Source organism: Schistocerca gregaria, chromosome X (assembly GCF_023897955.1).
Source record: "Schistocerca gregaria isolate iqSchGreg1 chromosome X, iqSchGreg1.2, whole genome shotgun sequence".
NCBI classification, from domain to species: domain Eukaryota; kingdom Metazoa; phylum Arthropoda; class Insecta; order Orthoptera; family Acrididae; genus Schistocerca; species Schistocerca gregaria.
Genome location: NC_064931.1, coordinates 812960228 through 812979822, shown reverse-complemented (window position 1 = coordinate 812979822; position 19595 = coordinate 812960228). Strand labels below are relative to the sequence as shown.

General features: G+C 44.8%; 1 non-coding gene across 1 annotated transcript; it reads right to left on the bottom strand.

Moving 5' to 3' along the window:
* Positions 1 to 713: 713 nt before the first annotated feature.
* On the bottom strand, positions 714 to 788 carry Trnas-cga (transfer RNA serine (anticodon CGA)). The gene has a single exon. It is a non-coding gene; the product is annotated as a tRNA-Ser (tRNA).
* Positions 789 to 19595: the final 18807 nt, after the last annotated feature.

Below are 19595 nucleotides of genomic sequence, written 5' to 3'. Positions count from 1 at the left end.
CCTATTTGGCCATTTCTCTGGACCTCAGGCTGATCTTCTCCAGTGTCGGCTGCTACCAGTTTCTCTATTCTTCTGCAAATAATTTGCTTCACGGTTTTGCACCCTTGACTCGTTAAACTCATGATTGGGTCGTATACATACCGTTAGACAAGTAAAACGTGTCTGATCATCGGCAGAGTGAATAATGCTCATGTTCAATATATCACAGCATTAAATATTGATACAGTAATTAAAAATATGAGAGCAGGTTGTGAGTAGGACTTCGATTGTCCAGTCGATAGTAAACAGTAATTCTGACAGCCAGCGCCAGGGTTCTGGTTTCGAATCTCAGTCGCCGTGTCACACAATCGCCCACTGGAACATTAATAGTGTAACAAGGTTACCATTGAAACTTCCTGGCAAATTAAAACTGTGTGCCCGACCGAGACTCGAACTCGGGACCTTTGCCTTTCGCGGGCAAGTGCCCTACCAACTGAGCTACCGAAGCACGACTCACAGCCGGTACTCACAGCTTTACTTCTGCCAGTATCCGTCTCCTACCTTCCAAACTTTACAGAAGCTCTTCTGCGAAACATGCAGAACTAGCACTCCTGAAAAAAAGGATACTGTGGAGACATGGCTTAGCCACAGCCTGGGGGATGTTTCCAGAATGAGATTTTCACTCTGCAGCGGAGTGTGCGCTGATATGAAATTTCCTGGCAGATTAAAACTGTGTGCCCGACCGAGACTCGAACTCGGGACCTTTGCCTTTCGCGGGCAAATGCTCTACCAACTGAGCTACCGAAGCACGACTGACGCCCGCTACTCACAGCTTTACTTCTGCCAGTATCCGTCTCCTACCTTCCAAACTTTACAGAAGCTCTTCTGCGAAACATGCAGAACTAGCACTCCTGAAAGAATCTGCCACACAGTTTTAATCTGCCAGGAAGTTTCATATCAGCGCACACTCCGCTGCAGAGTGAAAATCTCATTCTGGAAGGTTACCATTGTACTGAGTGCTGAAATCCTGACGCCTTTCGCTTAAGACATAGACTAGTCCGGTTCTAACAGACGGTATATATGACAAACACTAATTACGTGCTTTTTTGTTGTTCTACAACATTTTTTAGAATTCGCTAGGTAGTGGAATTCATTACAGTCCGTAAGTAGGTAGAGCGGCGCGTAGGGCGCTCCCGGGCTACCAGCCATCGCGTTGTCCCCAGGCCGCTATGCCAATCGCCAGTCTCAGACGCCTGCCCGTCGGCGGTCACTTCTGCCTCACGCATAACGTTCGCATCACACAGCTGTCTGCATAGCTCTCAGCACCGTGCCTACCTCCTCGCTTCCTTACTAACAGAGAATAGCGAACTCAACCTTAATAGTTTATCCCCGTGTTCAGTAATTCAGTAAGACAACCCAACTACGGCCGTCACGCTCAGGGAAAGCTGTCCTCAATCCTAAGGTTGGTTTTAGTACCGCAGGTATGGTGCTATTGCCCTTGTCTTCCGTCGATCTTCAAACTGATATACCTATCCAGTTATAGGGAAGCCTATACTCAACGTAGAGTTATAATGACACGACAACTTCTCTTTTCCCAAATAAAAAGCGTTACGAGAGGTAAAAGAGATGATAAGTTAGGTTAATAATCATTGGAGCAAATGATAATTGAACTACAGACCCTTGAACTTGAAGCTGTAAGCCACAACTTAATATTTTGCTATCTAAACAGAGCATATTTCTTTTGGTGCCATGCAAAGAAAGTATCCGTATCATTGTTCGTGCTAAAAGAAACTGGATACTGAGATAGAGTGTCACTTACAAGAGGAGACAATCTCAAGTAACTTGAATGGTGAGATACGGACCATTTGTTGCAGAAATAGATGCAATCAGAAATAGATGTAACATCAGAATCCGAACCTTATGGAACAACAGTGGAGACACTTATTATATTAGCACTGTCTACTGGAGGAACAATAAGAGCTACTAATACATAACATTTAGTAAACGTTAGTAAATCACATAGGGATGTATCTGACTTAGGAAGCGACCTTGGCCAGACGGAATGGCCGAGGGGTTCTAGGCGCTATAATCTGGAACCGCGTGACCGCTACGGTCGAAGGTCCGAATCCTGCCTCGGGCATGGATGTGTGTGATGTCCTTAGGTTAGTTAGGTTTAATTAGTTCTAAGTTCTAGGGGACTGATGACCTCAGAAGTTAAGTCCCATAGTGCTCAGAGCCATTTGAACCATTTTTTGAAGCGATCTTGTATTTTAAGATTCTGGAAAATGTCTGTTCCCCCTCCTCATTTACCCTAGGGTTATCTACCATCAGTACAGTAATTACAACACCATCGGAATAGTCAATAAAGAGTGTTGTCCCATGATTTTTCAGTGCAAAAATGTATTTAAAATTCCTTTAGCCACAACATTCTTTGGAAGGTTAGCTTCAGTTCGCTAGAAAGCCATTCCCTAGAAAGTCATCAAGGGTACACGAGTGGGCTCCCAAAGTCCATATCGACGATGTTTCGTTGAATGGTTCGCACGCTGACTCTTGTTGATGCTCCAGCATTGAAGTCTGCAGCAATTTGCGAAAGGGTTGCACTTCAGTGACGGCGAAAGTTTATCTTGTAGCATCTATTTTTGGCCGCAGAGATGTTGGAGATTTGATATTTTATCGGATTCCTGATATTCACGGACACTCGTAAAATGGTCGTACGGGAAAATTCCCACTTCATTGATACCTCGGAGATGCTCTGTCCCATCGCTCTTGCGTCGACTATAACGACTTAAACCTTGACAACGTGCCAATGTAGCGGCAGTAACCGATCCTACAACTGCGCCTGACACCTTTTGTCTTATGTAGGCGTTGCCGTCCGCAGTGCCGTGTTTGCCTGCTTACATAACTTTGTATACGCACGCCGAGACCAGTTTCTTTGGCACTTCAGTGTAGAAGAACTGTCAAATTTTGATACAATAATTAAACATATGAGGACTGATCGTCGGTAGGGCCTGGATCGTCCAGTCGAGATTAATACTGACAGACAGCGGCAGGGTTTTTGTTTCGAGTACCAGTCAGATAGACAGTTGCAAATATCACTGAATGGTTCACTGAAACATAAATAATCTAACGAAGTTTCTATTGTACTGAGTGCTGAAATCCTGACGCGGTTCAAGGAGACAGAATATGTGATCAGCAATGACAACCTGTTTCTTATCTACTGCAACATTAGTTAGAAATCGCTAGGTAGTGGACCCATTGCAGTCAGTAAGTAGGTAGAGTAACGTGTATCAGGTTCCAGGTCTAGAAGCCATCCCGCTGGCGCCCAGGCGATATGCCAATCATGAGTCCCCGACGCCTGCCCATCGGCGGTCATTTCTGCCTCACGCAAACCGTTCACATCACACAGCTGTATGTTTAACTCTGAGCACCATATCCATGTCTTTGCTTCCTTACTGAGAAAGTGTGGCGAACTCAATCTTAATAGTTTATCTCCGTTTTCAGTAACTGAGTTAGACAACCTAACTACGCCCGTCACTCTCGAGGAAAGCTGTCCTCGATCCTAAGGTTGGTTTGCGCTCCGTAGTGTTTGACAAGGTATGGTGCTATTGGAGGTGGTATGCCCTTGTCTTCCTCCAATCTCCAAATTGATATACTCAGCCAGTTATACGGAAGCCTATACTTTAACGTAGAGTCAGAACCACAGAACAACTTGGCTTTCTCCAAATAAAAAGCATTACCAGAGGTGAAAGAGGTAGTAAGTTACGGAAATAATCATTGGAGCAAATGATAATTCAACTACAGACATTTTAGTCTGAAGCAGTAAACCACAACTTAGTATTTTGCTATGTCCACAGATCATATTGCTTTTCATGACATGCAGAGAAAATTATCCGTATCAATTTTCGGGATAAAAGAAACAGCATACTGAGGTAGAGTGTCACTTACATAAGCAGAAACTCTCAAGTAATTTGGACGTTGAAATGACGACCATTTGTAACAGGGATAGATGCAATAATCGTAGAATCAGAATCCAAACTTTATGGAATAACAGTGGACGCACTTCTACATCAGCACTGTGTACTGGAGAAACAATAAGAGCTACTAATACTTTATACGTATGTAGTAAATGCTTGTGTACCACTGAGGGATGTATCTGACTGAGCAAGCGATCTTGTATCTTAATATTCTGGAGCACTTCTGTTTACGCTCCTCAGCTGAAGTAGAAGGGCAAAAATTTAAATAAAACTTTTTTTAACGTTTGCTTCAGTTCGCCAGGAAACCTCTTCGTCATACAAATACGGTCCTTCAGGAGACGAAACTATTAGATCTTCACGAAGTGTAAGTTGTTTCGAACAACATCAGCTAGTAAACACCGATGAAGGGGTTCAACTGTCTATCCGGGAAGGTGTTTCTTCCTCCACACACAGTGACTCTTCCCTTGCAGCGTGTAAGAGGTTTGTCCTAAGTGTATCTGACGAGTTTAAATGTTCGTAATGGATATTTGTATAGTATGGTGGAATGTTTGTGTTATATGATTACGAGGCAAGGCGAAACGAGGTACTGGCACACAGATCAATCCACTCGAATAACACATGGTGAACGCTGAGCTTAATGTCCCCATTAGACGGGGGGACCACCGTTGACAGCAATACTTCCATTTAGGCAAAAAGACAGTGCACTGATGTCTGTAGTACAATACGGGACATTGATGCAATTCTGGTGATCGGGAAAGTTTTCTCCAACACCTATTCTCCCTTTTCCGGCCAAATACTGGCTGTGAAACTTTCTTCCACCACCAGCATTCGAACCGATTGCGTCATATTTGAGCACCGTTTGTCAGCGGCCTCTTCAGCGAAGGCAGCCGTTTTCTTACCAACAGGGGGACCGTACGTAGTTGCCCTCACCGATCTGATTAATATTATAGGGTGTGTATATCATGGGTAGCATACTTGTAAAAGGGACAACTCTCGCCCGTTTTCGACAAAATCGAGTTTAAAAGTTTTAGGTGTGCGTATATACTAATTTGTGGTCTCTGGCAGCCAGAGGGTCCGTAGCCGACCGGATCACCTGCAGAAGGACAGGGTTAAATATTCCTGTCACAAGAATGGGTACGCAAGCGGCCCCACAACCACGGAGGGGCCGCCAATTGCATCTACATACTCCGCATTAAGATGTCTCAATCCTCCCGTGTGGGTACGATCAACGTCAACGATATCCACTCTGTAATCAAAACACGCATGTTTCATGACATGCTCCGGGGAGCGGACTCGGATATCAACCTTCCTTCAAGATGTCCATGCGGACCTGCGGCATCACATCTAGCGACAGTGCCGGTGGAACCGATACCCACTTACGCGACGGCGTCGGGGCATCGGACGTCACGTATCTGCCATCTCCAAGAGGCTTGCCATTACGGCGGGAGCAGTCCGTATTGTCAATGTATACGCGCCTTCCGGGACACCTGGTAGCGAGGAAAGGATCAACGTTAGTTCCGACAAAATTGCTCCATTTCTGAATGGGAATACAGATCACTACGCCATAGGCGGCGATTTCAATAGCGTCCTGGATGCAGCACACAAAGGCTGCACTACTCTACCTGCTCGGCGCTACGGAAACTTGTGCGGGATCTGGCGCTTCAAGACACACGGCTTCTTCTACATGGGGACGACCGTGGCTATACATACTCTACCGACCACTCCGACGGCCACCTCGACCGGATATACAGGTACGTCTCCCGAGGACTCCGAGCCGCGGCAAGGGATGCGGAACTGTGGTCGATAACCTTCACCATTGGCATATATCTGTTCAGTCACAGTCCCCCGACAATGGACATACAGAAGCGTCCGTGGACGCTGAACCTTTCCTACCTGTACGAGGACGCACGTCGGCGAGAGATCGCTGTTCCGTGGGACAGCTGTCTCCGGAGTCTGCATGTCCATCCTTCTACCTTACATTGGCGGTTCGACCGCGCCAATGTAAGGCGACGGACGCCCATGGGATACGGTCGTGACAGGTGTGCTGATGTCGGGCGGCGTTGGAATATTATTGCACTGCGCTGAGGGAACTAATGACACAGCCGCCATCACGAGACCGGCGGACAGCGGTTAATCGTCTGAAATCTCGCCTACTCCGTCTCACCTCGGAATAGTTTAACGGAGCCCGAGACTGGGCGAGAGCACAGGATACCATCCCCACCGAAATGACATCCGTATATCACGTCATCAGAGTGAGACGTCGCGGCAAGAACCAGTTTATAACATCAGTAGAGCCAGCAGCGGATGGACACGTCGACACAGTGTGCCATCGCTGCAGCATTCGTCCAGCATTACAGGACGATTTATGCTGAGGACCCTCGGACGGCCGAGAGTATGAAGGCATCCTGCGCGACTTGCCCGACGCTCTCCTGGCTCCCATAACAGCGGTCTTGGCCCATGGCGCCCCCAAAAAATCACCGGGACCAGTGGGCTTACCGAAAGAATCCTGCGGCGCCTTCTATCCCCTGATGGGAGCTCAGTGAATTGGACGTGTCTCCATGGATTTCCTCGAAGGCTCCACGATACAGTTGCAGAACCGAGGGGTTCTCACCGTTGTCACGACTATCGTCCTGAACGCGGTTTATCAGCCTTTCGCCCGTATGCTTCGCACACTTCAGCTCACATTCGGACACGTGATGCATCCTGACCAGACAGGTTTAGGCGGACAAATACATCCACAGGACACTTCACGGCGCTGGCGGCGGTCTGCCCCATCCGACGCGCCCTTGTCGCCGTCGATTTTGATCACGCCTTTGAACGTATCGACCACGGTTTCCTTCGCGCCTTGCATGAATGCGTGGGCCTCTCGAAGGCGTCGGCAAGGTTGATCCTACGTTTAACCCACGGGGGCGCGCTCCTGGATTACGGTCAGCAGCCACTAGACCGAACACATCACTCTTGGACGGTCCGTGCGACAGGGATGTCCTTTATCAAATGTATCATTCGCGCACAGCGCAACCTTCGCCAACGACTGGAAGGCATCTGCATTCGAGACGTACCTTCCGATGTGGTGTCTTCGCTTACGGCGTGGTTGTCTTGGCACCGTCGGTCGACGCAATCCAACCGACGCTTCAATGGCTGTGTAGTTACGGCGCAGTATCATGCAGCGTCGTCAACATGCACAAGACGACGTACACGGATGTCAGGGGACGCCCTCTGCGGCCGGCAGCGATCCCCTTTCAGGAGGTTCCTACACGGACCGCTTTCTGAGTGCAGGTCGCCTAACTGCGATAGCCACATATGCCAGCTACTACAACGGACACATGCGCTGCTTCGTGACAGTACATTTCGCATCGCCTGACGCGTTACGTCAACATTACCTAGCGTCCAAACTTAATTATTTTGCACACATTCTGTTATCATATTCAAAGTCCGCTACACTACTCTGACGAGACCGCCACTGGCGGGAAGCCTGGAGTTGAGTCGTGTCCACAACCACACTCGGGAGTTATACCTACGGACGACACGACTCGCATGGAGCTCGGCCAGCAGTTTGTCGGGGACGCTGCTCCAGATCGTCGCGCCCCGAGATTTCGAGCGCCGGCCGCTGGGGGCCATATAGCTCCGTCTGTGGCCCACGTCCAAGATTTCCCGGTCGGCTACATGACCCATGACCGAGGATTTACCGGCGACGAGGGCTCCAAGCACGAGAGACTATCATCGCATCTATCGAGCACGAGAACCGCGCAACAATGTCAGACAGCACAAGCCGACAATTTGCTGGTCCAGTGTGTGTCGGGCCGTCCACACCCCGTACCTACCCACGCACGCGTCTTCCCTGTGTTAGCGGTGGTGAACGGCAAGTTAGCCACACGCCAACGCCTCCATTCCATCCATCTTACGGACGACCCCTTGTGCCCGCACTACGCAGTCGTCGATTCAGATGCGCATCGCTTGACATGTGCTGCGACGTGCTTATTTTTCAACCGCCAGAACGAACGGCTGTAAGGTATGGCGCTGTGCTACGTTTTGCAAGCTGTGCCCGAAAGCGCTATCGACTTGTGGTTCCACTTGACGGCGACTCGTGAGGCGTTCCACCGCCATCCATTGTACCGGACTATCGAATTATTTAGGCGCATTATTCTGGGATCCTCCTGCTCACTGGGGCGTTCCGAGTCCTGGAAGGCACACTTGAAGACGATTCACGGCATGTGATTGATCTTCTGAGGAAACGGTTTACAGGGATTCTCCTCGCCATTAATTTGCGTGAAAACGACTTGGAAGCTTTTGGTGGCGGTAGAAGGCCCCTGTTGCAACAAATAATGATTTAAAAAAATAAAGAAAACATAAAATATGTACTTATAAATAAGTAAATAAATTTGTTCAAATAAAGCTCTCTTGATCATGTAAGACGCCTTTCCTTCCTTGGCTCTGGCACGGCGAGAATGGGGCATCGTGGCCAGGCCTCAGATGGCAATCCCTGCTCTCTTTGCCCCCTACCCTCCTCTCGTGCTTAGAAAGAGAAAATAAGAAATGGAAGAAAAGGTGGTAAAATGCGAGAGCCGAAACTGTAAGGTCGAGGAATCGAATCCCGATGAGACACCGAAAAACAAGTAAGTGCTTGGTTTCATAAAAGGGAGGACTCGGGATCGAATCGTGGTCCTGCTATTATTATTTTTTCTTCGCTCTCATGTAATTGTAATAAAATGATTATTATTATGTTTATTATGATGGTGCAAATTATCAGTGTCTGAGGAATCATTTATCATTAATATAATCTTCACCTTGAAAATTCGGGTTTTTCTCTAACATTTTGAAAATAGTTACCATTATAACCGTATTTCTGCATTTACATTTCAACCCATCACGAGCCTCTTTTCCCGGCGTAAGTGCAGGTAGGGTACGACTCACCGCACGAATCCACTTTATGGGTAATCCTCCACCTAGGTTTGACCGACCAGAAACAGCAGGGTGTGCACAGGCAGCTATTGGTTGGTGGAGGGAGAAAGGGAACAGCATTTACTGACACAAAGAATACTTCATTCGTATGTTAGCCTCCGAGGTAGTTACGTGCCAAGAAGTCTGATTTTATTAGAAATATATATGCCTGGTACTTTGACAGTAAGGGAAATTGAACCTGTTAGTTAAGCCGGGTCACTTTACAGTGAAGATTCAAAATTAAAAACGACACTTGTGTACAGTCAACAGTTACTTCTCCAGAACAGCCCCACCGCGTCGAAACGTTCTACAGTAATAACATAAGAACACATTAAATTGGAGAAGAAATAATTCACAGAATTTTCGAAATGCTAGCGCAGAAACAACTCATGACACAAAACGAACTAATGGCCCACCAAGACATCGAAGAAGAGGATGAGTTTGAAGAAACTGAAGAAGTCGCTTCATCTGCTTCTCATCGTTTCTTCTGCTTCTATGAGATTTTGATCTGCAGAAAGGAAATTTTTATCTCTTACACATCAGGATCGGCAAGGATTTGGTCAAGACCCTGCTAACATAAATGAAGGTAACATTCTACAGGCTGCCCTATGCGTAATGGTCATTGTTCAGGGATTGAAAGGAACGATTATTCAGAGCAAAAAAGTCTAGTAAACATGGGACCTAAAATACAAACCGTACTAGCAATGAGCACTTCGTCATCTTCGTTACCGTGGAACAAATCTCTTCTATTGCAAGCTGTTTGCGTTCCATATTTTGCAAGGTGATAGTATGGACCGCAACAAGAAAACTGTCCATTAAACATGGGCTCTAAAGTGCATATCTTAAGAGTTATGAGCAGTTGTTCCTCTCCGCTACTGTGAAACACATCTCCTCCACTGAACACGAAATCATAGCCCTTAAAGAATGCTTTTTATATCTCATGTTTACTGGGCAGTTTGTTTCTTTTTCTGGTCCATATTACCTCTTACCTAAAAATGGAAAGCAAAGAGGCTGTAGTAGAGGAGATTTGTTTCGCAGTATGGAAGTTGTAGAAATGCTCGTAGTTCTTAAGGAGCACAAAATTCTCCTTGATTACAAACAACATACTCATGAAACCAAAGTGTAAACAACTTCTGATGGCCTACGTAGTTCAAAAATGGCTCTGAGCACTATGTGATTTAACTGCTGAGGTCATCAGTCCCCTAGAACTTTTAACTACTTAAACCTAACAAACCTAAGTACATCACACACATCCATGCCCGAGGCAGGATTCGAACCTGCGACCGCAGCGGTCTCGCGGTTCCAGACTGTAGCGCCTAGAACCGCTCTGCCATCCCGATCGGCGCCTACTTAGTATCACGATGAGCTGATGAAATGAGTAGAACTATTTTATCAGGCAATGATTTTAACATAGGCAGCGCATAACAATTTACGATTAATATCTAACTCAATTGATGGATCAACCTTTTTTTAAAAAAAAATCTTCTGCAACACAATATTTGTGCAGGAATTTGTTAGTTTTTTGTGTATAGGGACACGATGACTCATTTCTGTGGAATAAAAAATGTTAGACGTTCCTGATATACGTTATTCTTAATTTACGATGAAAGCTCTCGTTGAGTTTAGGAGCAGAAGTGTGTCTTAAGTAATCGTCCATACAGATACGAACGTTTAATGGACAGTGCTACTACATTGTTTTCTCTAACTGTAAGCTTACAGCGTGTACGTTGGAGTGCATTCCAGATGACTGAAAGGAAAATCATTGTCTTTACTATGAAAGCTTCTAAACAACTGACGCTAAATTTCGTCCCAAGAGGAACGGTAGCTACCCACGGCCCTGGAGAACACCAGATACGAAGAAAGTGCCGGCCGCGGTGGTCTCGTGGTTCTAGGCGCGAAGTCCGGAACCGTGCGACTGCTACGGTCGCAGGTTCGAATCCTGCCTCGGGCATGGATGTGTGTGATGTCCTTAGGTTAGTTAGGTTTAAGTAGTTCTAAGTTCTAGGGGACTAATGACCACAGCAGTTGAGTCCCATAGTACTCAGAGCCAACCAACCAACGAAGAAAGTTCGTGCCGGAGCTTCGCACGCAGCGTTGATAGTTTTCCGTATAGTCACAGCTCATATTTTGCTTCATGCTCTGAAGATTATTCTTACATAAAAAGTCCTGATTTTTTTATCTTTTACCGTCGTAATTTTTGTCCTGGTCTTGCCAAAATCGAGACAAACCCTAATATCCTTCATTCTTTCTAGTCATCTTTAAAAATTCTAAGAGCAGTTTCTTGCTTTGTTTTGTTCGTGTTAAGTGTGAATGTGTTGGGACATTTCGTTTTAGACGGTTGCACGATTAATCAGCTGTGACAGGGGATCAATGCGATGTGCTCACGAGACAGCTGCTATGTGCTACAGTCGTATTTCGCGGAGAAGTCTGTAACGGCGCTTATATTTCCTGTGGCTTTTCACAGTGACATGTGCCTACAGTACTCCCATCTTTGAGTAAACTAGCCACAGTATTTGTACTTTCCATTAAAAGCCACAATTTTTGCAGGCAGGTCAATTTTGAATTCTGTCTCTTTCGATGAATAAACGTTAGAGCTCAAAATCTTGTGAACAGTGAGACCGTTAGACAAAGAGTACTAGCTCATTTGGTGAAGATGAGACACTGAATCAGCCATATGCTAGTTAGAGGAAGATTTCCAGAATTCACTTCAAGTGATTTATGAAAACCACGATAAAGTTAAGTCTTAATTCATGGATTTGAACACTACTCCTCCGAAATGCCCTTCCAGTACCTAGTCATTGCATCATCTCGTTCGTTTTTTTCACTCTTGCTGACTGATTCCATTTTCTATATGGCTTGTACTATGGTGAACTGCAATAATTTCACAGAGAATCTATGATTTCGTGAATTCCTATACACATTATAAAATAAAGTCTGCAGTCGCGTTTTTCGGTCTGTACGTGAATGCTTATCTCAGGAACTGTTGTAGGTTTTTTTTATGGTTTTCAATAATACGTTCATTCACGATGAAGGTACGTGTATATAATGAATTACGCTACGCCAAACAAATCATCCAACCATAGACATTTAGTACTATCATTGTGAAGTTAGGGTGCGTCGTGGGTCATGGAAAAGTCGTACTGTAAGCCAAAGAAATAAGTAACCTTCGCTCGGTATGTTTACATTTAGGTTCATAAATCTGCATCTGTTCTCTTTAAGTTACCGCGTGGTTTGTTGGGAGGGTATAGAGCTTTCTTATTTCTCCATTCTTGCTCCATTCGTGAATGGTACGGTGGAAGACGGTCAGTACCCCTCTATATAATAATGGATTCCATTAATTTTACCAACGTTGTTGCTGCGTGAGACGAATTCTGGAAGAAGTAACATATTTTTTACCAGTTTTGGAACGTGATCTTTTGGAACTGCTTGGGTAAGGCTCTCTTTCAAACATAACATCTTAATTAATACGTCTCCCACCATGGCCTGTTGAGAGTAGTGTGACACTCTTACGCTCATGACGGATGGCGTCGCTGTTCTTTGAGAGCCCAGTTAAAAGGGGTCTTAGATCGCAAAAAATACTGAGCAACTGGATAGAAGGTGCTTTTATATGTGACACCTTTCGTACATATCAGCAGGAGTTTTCGAATACATTTGGGTCTAACATGTGACTTTTGCATGGCTAGATTTATATGTATGATCCACTCCAAATCGCTCTGGAGACGTAGAACCAGAGACTTGACTATTTTGAATAATTCAAGTGATTCATCGTCGATCACATAATCAGACGATGTGTAATACTTTTGTCTATTAATATAATTCACTCCTTCAGACTACGACACTGGTCACTTTGGAGTGTTGTAGATATGTAGGATTGGTACCAAGTGATGACGTGTGACCCTTCACCGCTGACGTGAGTCACGACGATATGCAAGGCGATTGTAAGGAATCAGCGCATGAAGACAGTTCAGCGTGGATATATGACAGAACGGCAGAAAGGACCTATCCTGTTTTGTAATGCTAATGGTACACAGTGAATTATGATGCAAGATTTGTAGCAGTATCAGCGTGGCCTGTCCAACATTTTACAACGAATGGTGGAGCAATAGCTGCACGGCGTAAGAGGAGTCGTTGTAAAAAGTTCGTAAAGTACAAAAGCCAGGGATAAGTGTCACCCTTCATCAGTGACAAGTTTTCACACGAGTCCTGACTTTCTGCTGTCAATGAACGGAGGACCACCTCAACCAGATTCCGACGGAACGTTGCAAAGGGACTTTTCGGGGTGCTTTTCGTATCATGAATTGAGCCCATTCATTTAGATTCCTGTGAACACGAAACAGATTTTTCTCAACATTCAGGGTGATCAGGTGTTTCCCTTTCTTGAACGTCTTCACGATAAGTAGGTTGTGGACACTCTCGTGTTCCGAGGTGATAACAACCGCGTTCACAGGGCTGCACGGACCCGTGCCTATTTTGGCGAGCACTCTGGCAACCTCTTTCACATCGTCTGACCTGTTAAATCATCCTCTCTTACTCTCATAAATATGTCTGCTACTATTTTGCAAAGTGGGTGAAATAAACCAGCCAAAACCCCGCAATTTGATATTTCTTTGCGTCCTAATCACCAATGAGTAGTTTCAGGTGCATATGACATTCTTAAAGAGACTTATGAACTATTTTCTTCGGCGAATTTACGTTATTATCAGGGTTAGAGGCGTACCACACGCACTAGCGTGACGGCTGTGGGTAACGTTCTGACTGGTAAGCATACTTCTTGCTTTCACGATGTATGTAGGGAATGGGAGAATCTATCATGACAGACGAGAAAAAAGTAGAAGATGAGTACTCTCTTACGCTATTGCCGATGTACTGCAACTACAAAGTGACGATTAGTGATCTATATGAAATAAAATCGTCATAACTTCTGAGCGGTTTGCGTTACGACGTTCAAACTGCACGGTTGGCCTGGGAATTAGTATGCGCACGGGCGACGAAGCCCACTTTCATTTGGACGGGTTCGTCAATAAGCAAAATTGGCGCATTTGGGGGACTGAGACCCGCATTTCGCGATCGACAAGTCTCTTCACTCTCAACGGGTGACTGTGTGGTGTGTAGTGTCCAGTCACGGAATAATCGCTGCGATATTCCTTGGTGGCACGGTCACTACCGAACGGTACGTGAAAGATTTGGAAGATGATCTCATCCCCGCTACCCAAAATAACCCTGATTTCGACAAGATGTGGTTCACGCAAGGTGGAGCTCGACCCCATCGAAGCAGGAGAGTGTTTGATGTCCTGGAGGAGCACTTTGGGGAACGCCAGTAGCACAGGCCTCGATTGGCAGCTATATTCTTCGCATCAGAACACAAAGGACTCCTTTTTGTGGGGCTATATTAAAGAGAAGGTGTACAGCAATAACGCCAAAACCATTGCTGACCAGAAAACAGCCATTCAGGTCATCGATAGAATCGACGTTCCAACACTTCAACGGGTCACTCAGAATTTCGCTATTTATCGCCAATGATGGTAGGGTTATCCAACATTTCATAACTTAAATACGAATATATGTAGTGACGTTTTACATATTCAATAACGTGTGTGTGTACGCCGTAGTTTGTAACTAATTTACGTTTTTTTTATTTAGTTCCATAATTGTCACCCTGTACGTGAAACGGTGTTAAGGCGAAGGAAGAGAAACGCGTGAATACTGTTCGGTGTAATAAGCACGGAAATAAGACGGACAGCTGGAGCGTAATGCCGTAACGAGGCTGGTAATGTGGCCAGTATGGCGAGTAAAGCCGGCAGATATGCGATCAGTGAGCTAGCCGCGGGCTAATGAGCGCTCGTATTACCGGCCAATACAGTTACCGTACAGCCGGGCCGCGCCACAAGACGGATACCCTAGCTTCAGACGCCAAATAACAAATACTTCTTCGAGCGTGATTAATCTATATCAGTACCTCGCACGCTGCCTTATAACATGTGGCGTAGGTTACTTATTATTTCCTCGCTTACTTTCTTCGTTAAAGAATTTTACGTAGGAAGAACGGCTATCTGTGAGCGATAGCCGAATACAAAATCAGCTGAAATAGTTCGGTGCAGTAAAGGTGACTGGAACTGTTGAGATGCCTTTATGATTCACTTTAGGTTATGAGAACTGATTTGCTTCTCTTCTAGCAGAGTTCAAGTCACTGGAGCTACACAACATTCCGAGCTACGAGAGCAAGCCGTATGCCATTCCAGTCCTCAAGAAGGGTCAGCGGACAGATGCGTAAAAGTATAAGGCAATGTAACGTTAATATGATGTGGAATTAGGAGACAAGCATATGAAGTTCTCGTTAGAGGTCTAAAATCTTGTCCGAAGGAACCGATGGCGATGTAATTTTCCTTGACATGCAATAGGGGTTTGAATCACTGCCATCTAGTGAAAAAAAACCAACTGACGGAATATTGGACTATCTGCGTGACTCTAACGCGTATTTCTTAGCAACCAGAACTCAAAACCAAGATTTAAAGGGGTGATGATTGGGGGGGGGGGGGGGGGCAGGGTTCAAACGTGTAATAAGTGATACTCTCCTACGAAGCAATATAGGACCTTAACTGCCCACGGTATATACCAATAACCCAGTGGATAACGTCGAATGCAAGCATAATGAGGCCGATCTCGAAAGATTCTTTCTATATATAGAGAAACAGCAATCCGAGGTTGTAGTTAAATGTCATAGGCCTACAGTGTGAATCGACGCTTGTGATACGATATGGCAGCTGACCATCAGAATTTAAGAACTATAATGTATGGAGCATAAACTGGTGGAAAGGTCAATTAATGTTTCACTTCAAGATTTAAGGCCTGTCGCTGGTAACATTCAAAACGCTACTTTTTTCAAAAACTACTTCTTTACGAGCTGTAATATTTTTTACCGACAGTTGTTCTTCTCGTGTGCGTCTCGCAGAAGGTAAAGGAAATGGGGAAACGACATTCGTACTTAAAGTACCCTCCGCCAAACTTTGTAAGCTGATTTGCGGACTACAAATGTAGATATTTATTTGGACACACAATATGCTTAGCAAAGCTATAGACGTTTGCCTTGTTTAAACCAACGAAAAAGATTTGTTGCAGTAAAAATACCGACACAGAATATACGAGGGCCTGCCGAAGGGTATTGCCCCCGAATTTTTCATGTGAAAACTCTTAAAACTTTTTCAATAAAACAAACGCTGTTAGCATTCTACAGCTTTATTATTCATGTTTACTTGTTTGCAGCCCTCTGCCGCTAGAGGGCGGGCTCCGATTTGTAGCGTTTAACATTGTGGTGTGTACCGTAACTGTGTCGGTGCGTGAGAAACAGCGTGCTGTAACCGAGTTTCGAACGTCCACACATGGAGCAGCAGCCTCTCCTTCAGCATCGCAGTGCGAGACTACACACGAGTGTGTCTACGCTCACTGTCCTCGATCATCTATGACTTGGCCCCATCCGGTGCTCACCTGTTCTCAAAACTTAAAGAACACTTTAGAGGACTTCACTTTGATAGTGATGAAGCGGTGATAGCGCAGGTGAGGTTGTGGATCCGTCAACAAAGTCAAACGCTGTACTGTGGCGGTATTAACAAACTGATCTTTCGTTGGGACAAATGAGTTCGTGGCCAGAGTGACTGTTTTAAGAAATGAATACGTGAACATGAAAACGACGATGTTGAGTGTTAGTAACGATTGTTTTATTCAAAAAGATTTAAGAGTTTTCACATTAAAAATTCGGAGGCGTTGCTTTCCAGCACGCACTAGCACATTTAGTCCTTTGGTGACAGTTGAGATCATATCACAAGTAGACTAGAGAATTTTATTTTTCTTCGCTTGATCATGTTAGACGTGTTCATCGTCTGGGAGGAATGATTCCGTTTTATCAACGCCCATATTTGTTTAGTTACCGCTATATGAGCGCCACAGGGTCATTTTCTGAAATTCTCACGTTAGCCAGGAACCTTTTGACATGGTTTTAAATTTGACTAAAATTTTTAATTCGTTTTTTCTGTTATATAACAGCTAGGCTTTTGTATAACAGCTGTGCTTGTGCATGGCATGCCAAGGATACACCAAATTAATTTAACAATGCGCAAAAGAAGTATACATAGCTATAAATCAAAACTAATATTACCATACAATAAAGGGCTTATTTCAATAGTGGTATAAGTCGATTTTTGTTCATCTTGAGATACAGAGTCCTAAAGTTAAATGAGAGCTGAAAAATCTGTAGTTGAGATACCAGAAATATTCAGCATATGGCTTCTTTCTAGAGATGAACCATTCTTCCTGTTTGTTTGGATCATTAATTTCAGAAGCATTATAGACAGAAAAGTGGAGGTAATGGACTTGTACCACTATTGAAATAAGCCCTATATATAATATAACACATGCAACTTCTCTCAAAACATCTGTCTCTTAACGAGAGATACATGTTACTGTTGTGATGGTGTTCAGTCCGACCTGGATAATCTCGCAGAGACGTTGCTACAGTTGAGTTCCTATTGATGGATCGATAGCTCAACTCCCATCAAGCGTTTAACTACATATTCAGTTCATACAAAACACAATGCTGGCCACTGTGTTTTCTGTGGCAGCAAGCGCAATTACGCGACTCTCGTGTTTAAATTAACGGTTTGCAGTGCTGAAGCTTCAGTACTTTTGCTCACTCGGAAGATGGTCGTAAGATGTGCAGCCGAAATGTCTGAAATGGAACTGTACGCCAGTTATCTAATGCATTAACCAATACACCGCGCAAATATCAAGCTGCATCTATGAATAGTGTTCTGAAGCAATTTATATTCAGACTGACTGATTAAACGGGCATTGCACTAAAAATCAAGAATGACTGACGTAAATTTTTAAAATGAGAAAGAAGGAGAGAAGCCAAGGATATCTTATCTCCGGAAAGATCTGCAGACTCCTACGGAAACACGGCATCCGATTTAATTCGCTCCCCTCAACAAAGATGAAAAGCGTTCTATGTAATGTCTCAGAAATGCGGGCGTGTAGCGTATTCCTTGGAAATGCGGCGTGTCTTACGTGGAGCAGACTATTACAACAGTGGAGGAGAGATGCACGGAACATCAGCGACACACACGACTAAAACAATAAAACGATCACACAGGTCAGCAGTCGCTGAGTACTGTCTCAGGCATAATCAAGACATGAAATACGACCTGGTAAATAGCTAGTTTCTCGGATAGACTAAGGAGACTAACGAAACAAGTATATCGGAAAAACTAACTAAATGAGACGGAGGCCTCAGTTTCAGCAACTCTGTGTATACGGTAGTCCATTTATTTAGATATATACTATACATCACATTCTGGTTGGAGCCCAGGCGCCGAACAAGCATAACACAGCTCGCAGCACCTGAAGAAGGCGGCAGGGTTGGTCGTCGAAGTATTGTGCAGAAGCACGAAATCAACAGCACGACTGATCACCCGTCAGCACACCATTAATCAATAGCGCAGAGAAAAGCTTAGAGATCATGGGACGAGGATTCTTACCAGGAGACCCTGTTGAGTCTCCACCAGTGTGTCAGGCACCAGACTGTGGCCAGAGATCAGGTGAGCGAGGTGGCCACCAAGAAGCAACGCTTCTTCTTATCCACCATTCAGGGAACGTCTCACACAGGCGTTCACTAACAGGTGCAATGTGAGATTGGAATCCGTCGTGTTGGAATCACATAGGTGCATGAGCTACATATAGGATACTTCGTCCCCAACCGATCCCATCCATACTCAGGTGCGCCTACATGTAGGTTGCAATTACTTGTCCTATAACGTTGGCAATTACATACATAATAAATCAGTTCGTTACATCGAACAGAGGAAGATATTTAGGTTGTGGAATTCCACTGTCAGAGTTACCGCAAAACGAGTTTCATTTCGTAACTTTTGACTTAATCGTCTCCGGGCCAGGGTTCCTTATCTCGAACTGACACGTTCGCCTTCTCCGCCATCCCTCCAAGTTGGCGGCATCATCGCGGAAACATGCAGTATAGATGTTCAATACGCTCATCTTCGACCAGAGTGTAAAAAACAGATACTATACCTAAGAGATTAACGTAAATCCACACTTAACCAAATGTGAGAGACATGAACAGCGATCTATCTAATAACATAAATAAACAGTGAAATTGAGGGATCTGTGAGCGAAGGGCAGCGCTAAGAAAAAACCATCAAAAATTTGGCAAGCTGCAATGAAAAAATAACGAACGGGTCCCATCATGATGTAGATTTTACCTGGTCGAAAGCAACTGCAAATGAAATGGAAATTGAGCAAGAATTTGTAAGGAGAATATGACCGGAGAGCATCTTCCTAGCCTCTTCAGACTCAACCTGCTTTCCTGCCTGTAAGAACAAAATACTGAAACTCGAAGTAAATGCCACAAGAAACGAGGAAATGATCGAACAGATACAGCTTATTACTGTACCTGCTATTTAAACTTACAAACACTGAAGTGCAGAAAACATTGGACACATGCTGGTCAGTTTACAGCACATTTACAGTGCCCCACAACTTATACGTTTGCTCCGTGTTTCGGACAAAATTGATAAACAATCAGACCAATATGATCGCATTCGCGGGAAGACCTGTCAGGAGTAATGTGGTCACCTCGTACAAGGGGATTCCAGACCCTGTAACACATCGTCAGACTAGCTACAACATACAGAACTCCTG